This window comes from Vicia villosa, linkage group LG3 (genome assembly GCF_029867415.1).
Source record: "Vicia villosa cultivar HV-30 ecotype Madison, WI linkage group LG3, Vvil1.0, whole genome shotgun sequence".
In the NCBI taxonomy this organism is placed as follows: Eukaryota; Viridiplantae; Streptophyta; class Magnoliopsida; order Fabales; family Fabaceae; genus Vicia; species Vicia villosa.
Window position 1 is genome coordinate 93751117 of NC_081182.1, and position 7120 is coordinate 93758236.

Genomic DNA, 7120 nt, shown 5'->3' on the forward strand with positions numbered 1-7120 from the left:
CTTGATCCAATAAGAACTTGGAGGGTAATCCTTGAATTCCTCCTTTACTCACCATATGAGTTCTGATGTCGACTATGTTCAAAGGAGTAGTTGCAGTAATGATAATATCGTCAGGATTCTTTTCCAAACCGGAGTACGGATCTTGCGCGTACACAGGTATTCCAATTAGTCGAGAGTACTCCTCTAACATAGGCATGAGTTGATAATCTGGAAAGGTGAAATAGTGATACGTTGGATCGTAAAACTGTACCAATGTGGGAAGGATCCCATCCGCAATGTTAGTGCTGAGAAGAGGCAGAAGTTTTCCATACTTCTCCTTGAAAGCCTGGGGGTTGACCACCAGTTTTCCGAGCTTTTCCAATTCCTCTATCTTAGGAATCTTGAAGGTGTATTGCCTAGCTCTCTTTCTTCCGTAATCCATGGTATAGATCCTTAAGTCCTTTCTCCGTTTCTCTCTGAAGTTCAAAACGTTTGTTATTTAGTTTCCTTGAAAAACGTCTCGAAAAAGACTCTTTTTGTTTTTAGTTATTATGATGAATGCATGAATGCATAAATGCACACACAAGAGTTTTTAAACATACATGGCATAAAAGGGTATAGTGGTCATGGAGTCACAATGCAAACCTCGCCCCAAGATAAACTATGGATAAGGATTTTTGTACCGGTAGAACGGGTTCTAGGGATCTCAGAGTTTTTGCTCAATCTTAAAGATACGTTGACTGGTATCTGTAAGAGAGTTTTCTCTGAGTGTAGTATCTGCGTGACAATTACTTTCGTAATCACCGCTCTATGTCCTAAAAAAGGCTTTAAGTGGGGTTAATGTGTTTCTAGGTCCTCCTGGTACAAATCAGTCTCGGAATGCATTGGCGCAGTTAATCACAACCAGCCAGGAAAATCCCAAGAGTAGATTTGGGAACCAGGATTAGAGGGCCTTCACCGAGAAGACATCCTCCATCCTATCTTATGTTGCACTCAAATCCAGGTATAAGATTTCTCACCACAAGGGGGAATCAAGCCCTTTCCCGATACAGAATAAACAAAATAAACAAATATATATGCAACAATCACATGAAATGACACAGAGGTTAGGCAGGACCTTTCTTGTTTGAGGGGGAATTTGGCATCCCTAATTCCTCATTGGGGGCTGTACCAGCACAGGTAAACCATTTGGTTGGATGAAAAACCAAGGTTATTACTTTCCCCAGCAGAGTCGCCATTTTTCTGTGGTGTCGTTTTCTTTACCTCCCCGTTTCACTTGGGAGGACGGCACGCTAGACCCTTCACGCGGAATTTGGAAGGAGAATGCGCTCGGGGCGGGATGAATTTTGTTTCAGTTCTTCCTATGATATCACACGAACTTTTTAATTATCCTACGAGTAGGGAAGGGGAAAAAGATTTCAAATAAACCCTAGGAGTTTGCTAAGTGTGGGGATTCACCTAGACTAGAAATTCTGGAGTCCGGGAGGTCGGTTATATATAAGGAAGAGTTTAAGCACCCTACATATCCGTAGTACTCTACGGGAACCTTCTCTGTGTCTATGTGTTTGTGTTTGTTGCTTATTATTGGGAAAGTTTCTCCTTTGTGTTAGGAGAGAGAATTGAATTGAAAAAGAAAAACAGACAGACTGACTATTATTGGTATTTTGTTAGCTCGCTGAGATTCCTTGTGAACCTCATGCCTACATATCCCTAATGGAAGTCAGAGCTTTTTGTAGTTCGAAGAACTAATTAGGGATTTTAATGATTTTTGGTGCCTTGCTTGAAGCTCAAGGTTAAAGCTTGAATTAAATCTCTGTTTATAGTAAAGAGACATGAAATCATCTTTACAGAGAGGTATTTCTACTATTCCACCACAAACATTTTTAAAGTGACAGAAAAAGCTAAAATTGTTTCATTAAGAGAGGGAGCCTACTTGGTTGATCAAGTATGACAGCCAACATGCCTCTTGAATGAAAGATTCTCAACCAAATCATGGAAAGTTGTACAAGTCTGGGATGTAGCCAGAGCATGCCTTTCACGAGTTCTAAATGGGAGAATGTTTGAAATGATTGTTTGTTTAAAATGATTGTTTGTTTTGAATGATTGTTTGTTTTGAATGATTGTTTGTTTGTGGTGAGATAGGAGAAATACCTACCTATGAAGATGAGCTATGTCTATCTATTGTTTGAAAGATTTGATTTCTAGCTGGCTTGAATGAGGCCCAAGCTTGAGGCTTTTGATTGATTTATTGTTTTATTGACCCTGAGAGATAACTCTACCAGGGATGGACTTAAACTAAGGAGTGTTTGTGTTCTGTACAAAGCCCAGAACTGAGGCTGACTCTAGCTGGAGAGCATTTATTTGATGGATTTTATTTGGTGTTCTGTACAAAGCCCAGAATTATGGCTGACTCTTAACTGGGGAAGTCATTATTTCATGCCTTGTATGAGGCCCAAGGATAAACAAATATGGATCCTAGACTCTACTAAGGAAGATTAATGAAGATAAGGGTGACAGAGATTGTCCATGTCTCTCATTCCAAAAGGTGTACTCAATATGAGATTGAGACAATCTTAGCTTGTTTAAAGTCTGGTTTAAAGAGTGGAAGAAAATCACCAGGATAGGCTAAAAGGTAACTAAAGATCTGTTCCTATATTTATAAGAAACCTAACGGGTCCTTGTATACAAGCTCAAGAGGAAGCTGGGAATGCTTTTAAGAAGCCTGTGGGTCCTTGTACAAAGCCCAAGAGGAGGCTAATCGTGGGTCATCGAGGGTCCTTGTTATAGCACAAGAGGAAGCTATGTAGTTTTGAACTTATTTTGGCTCTAAGCAAAAGGGTAAGAGGTTTCACCGGGAATAATTCCTCTTGGGTGGATGTGTCCTAGTTTGGGTTCTAAGGCTTTTTCAACATGTTTCACCGGGAATAATTCATCTTGAGGGTTTGAACTAAAAGATCTCTAATTAGGAAAGAGCCTTCACCGGGAAGACATTCTCAATCCTAGGTCATAGTCCTATAATATATATATATATAGTTTAACTGTCCTAAGGTTTACACTCAGACGTAGTTCTAATATATATATAAACAGTTTATATTTGACAGTAATTTAAAAGACTGTAAAATGAAAGCTATAAAGCCTAACCTGGATGGAGTGGAGGCCTTTGAAGATGTATGTACAAAGCCTCACCAGCAATTTTGTTGTTTTATTGATAACAGTTGAATATTTATGATAAACAGTTAAAGGTTTTGGAAAACAGAAGAAGTGAAGATGGACGTAGGTCACATAGGTATCTGAAGAGTTTCACCGGGAATAATGCCCTTCAAATACCAGAAGAATGTTTTGAAAACAGAAAGAGGATTTTGTAAATACAGTTTTTTGAAAACAAACTAATAAAAGAAAAAAAGCTGTTGGGACTTACACTCTATTAGAGGCCCAAAGAAAGATTTACTGTTTATAAGAAACAATTGAAAATGATTTGCAATTGAAATGATTACTGTTGTGAAAACAGTTGATTATCTGTAAAAATAAAAGGGGGTTGGGACTTACACTCTATTAGAGGCCCAAAGAAAGATTTACTGTTTTATGAAAAACAGTTGAAGGATGATTGAAATGATACAAGGTTTTGTTGTTGGAAAACCTGGATCGTCCGTTTGATCGAAGATTGAAAATAGTTTTTTTGAAAATTGACAAATGTCAACTTAATTAGGGTAAAGACAAAATCTATACCTAATTAAGACCTAAATGATTAGGGTTTTATCACAAAAATATTTACAAGAGATTGGGTTTTGAAAATCAAGTGAAATTTATATTTTTTAAGGTATTAAAATATACTTAAAATATGTGATTTTAAACCTAATTAAAACCTAATAAAATAATATATTTTTTATGATTTTTTGGTATATCCTCAAAATAGATATATTAAATGAGAAGTGAGTGAAAAATGAAGTAAAAATGATTTAATTTGATAGGTGAATTAATTATGTAAAGTTGTGAAGAAAATAAAGGAAATTAGTGGTAAAAAATAGGTTTGTCTCCACCATGGTTTGAACCCATGCCCTTATGGTCACACGTCCAAAATAATACCACTGGGCCAAGCCCCAGTTGGTGACTATAACACGCGCGTAGTTGGTTTTGTTTCAAAATGAGTTAGAAATGTTTGAAAAAAATAAAAGAATCAAGAAGTCTGGGGCGAGGGGGATTCGAACCCCAGACTTGAGGCATGAGGAGACTAAGAGCGCATGTGAGGACACTAGGGCAAACGATGAATTTGTTTATAAAACGCATACCATTCAAAATAAAATAAACCTGGCCCATAGATTTGAATTTTTGCGCGCCACAGCCATGGTCGTCTTCTTCCTCAAGCTCTCAAATTTTGAATTTGTGAACTTGCTCGTTTCTCAACCAAACAGGGTGATGTAAACATGGATTTCACTCTAAATTTCCTCACGAACTCAAATATGTAACTAACATAAGCTATAATTAACTATAACTAACGAATTATATAAAAGACATGAAGAACCCTAAAAATTGAAAAATGAAATTAAATGGCTATACTGTAAGATAAATAAATGGTGATAGAGGGTTTTTAATCCTCTGATGATGCTGAATGAAATGGTGTTGAGATATATCAAGAAGAGTACTTAAATATGAGTGTTAGAGTCTGAAAAAATACCTCTGAAAATGGAGGTCGATGGCTATGTTGGAGAACTTCTGGCTATGGCTGAATGATCCTAAAAGCTTCCTAGGGACTCAGTGATGCTAACTGAATGCTTATTGTAACTTGAATAATTCAGAATTGCCCTTCTCGACACCTTCTATTTGAGCTTCAAGTGAACATGGAGGTTGGTGATTCTGTGATTACAGATATGCTGCAGGCATCTGAATAGCTTCACTACACCTCTAGGAACATGTTGATGTGCTTAGATTTGTTTGACACCTTCTGAATTCTTTTATAGACCTCCGATTGCTTAAGCTTCAAAGTGGGAGTGACTATGGTGTTTCTCCACTTACAGAAGTGATCCAGGTGCTTGGATCACCTCTAATGAACCTCCTTGAGATGTTAGAATGATTACTTTCAAAAGAAAAGCTCTGGTTTGAAGAATTCGATTCTTCTTGCCAAAGAACTTTTGAAAACCATAAGCATGAGGGAGAGAAGGAGAAAGTGTTGAAGCGGTAAAGCGGCAAGCAACAAAAGATTTGGAAATATTTATCCGGGAATTATCGTGTCCACAGAGATTGGTGATACCGAACCGCCGTTCGACGGATTCTTAGTTCTTGAGTTCGGGTTAAAATGAGTTTTAAGTAAACAAGGAAAATATAACATATGAACATAAAATAAATTCATTCTTGATAGAGAATAGCTTATCTGGTTTGAATCTAAACTACTCCTCACAAACTTAGATTTATCACTCCGCCGTACTCAATCTACAATACTCGTCAGAATCACCACATATCCCTCACATCAATGTCCATTTCTGCAACATCGACGGAAATTCAACTATATTGCTCTTTCGACGATGTCTCAACCGATCGAACAACACAGAGACATTAAACTCAGATATTATGTGGATGTTAACCCCAATCCTATGTCTAGAATCAAAAGCTAACAAATATCCCCCTAATCAAGATTTGTGATGTCTATGTCTACAACAACATAAATCCAGAGCATTTAAGCAAAAAGATCAAGGAAACACCGATTAAGATTTGTAAAGCAAATATATTATACAACTAGTACAAAGAGTAACAAACATCCATGTGTTTAGAGTAAACTTACAAACAAACCCAACAAAAGTGGTTACAAAGAGAAGAGGAGGAGAAGAAAACCAAATCTTTCGCGGTGTCAATCACGATCAATCGAGCTCCCGACCAAGAATCTTCCGATTACAAGCCACAAATGTTGTTTTCTAAGCTCTCCCTACTCAAAAATGGTTATGATGACTTTGGGAACAAATACCCCAAAGCATAACCCTAAAAAATGTGATTTTTCCCTATTTAATGACTTTCCAAACCGCCCAGACCGCGCTTAGCGCGGTCAAGCCCGCTTAGCCCGCTCAACAGAAAATTGAAATCTTGTTTTGGCCATATCTTGAGAACCGTAACTCCGATTTGCACCCGGTTCGAAGCGTTGGAAAGCTTATTTCATGCTCTATCTATCAATGACAACATATCAACCAAAATGGTGATTTATTATTATTTGGTTTTGAGCTTTATTCGCCGAATGAATTGATTCCGCCGCTCAAAATCGCGCGTTTGAAGCCGTGTCTTCGCCACGTTATTGCTCATGCTCCAAATACGCCTCAATACCTACAAAATGAATAGAAAACTATCAAAAAGTATAAAAGTATATGAAGATACATCTATTCACAAAATATACGTATTTATACACAAAACGGGGTATTATTCGAACGGTATTAACAAAAAGTATCGATAAGTGCCACTATTTACAAACACAAAATAACTACATTATGACACTTAACAACTCTCCCCAACTTGAATTTGTTTGTCCTCAAACAAGGCCAAACACTCAAATCGCAAAAGTAAAAATCAAAGAATCAAGAAACAACAAGATTTGGAAAAACGAAATAATTGTACGGTTCAAACAAAAATGTACCAACAAAGTAAATACTTACCACAATCCTACAACGACAACATGAAAATGAAACGGATCCTAAGTACAAAATTCATACAAAACATTCTAAAACAAAACAAGCTCAATCACGAATCACGCCTAGCAAAAATTCACCGGTAGATGAAAAACACCGAAAGGTGAGGACTTTGACACACACCCGACAAACTTGCAAACAATAGACAAAATTATGCGTTCATCCAAAAATAGTATCGAAAACGCAACGGCACGAATCACAAGGGCTTTAAAGGTTGTAATGTGGCTCGGTTAACAAACAAGTGATAATTCCTAAAGCTAATCGAAACAAAAACTTGCCTAAACCTAAGGGAGTAATTACTTCCACAAAGTTTCAAATAAAGGAATTTCAATCAAACTTCTTCCTTAACCACATTTTTCACACCAAACACAATACTTATTAACACAATCTTATTCTACTCTTTTTGTTCTTTTCTTTTTCAAACTTTTTTCTCTTTTTTTTTTCTTTTTCTTTTCTTTCTTTCTCACATTTTTTTTCTT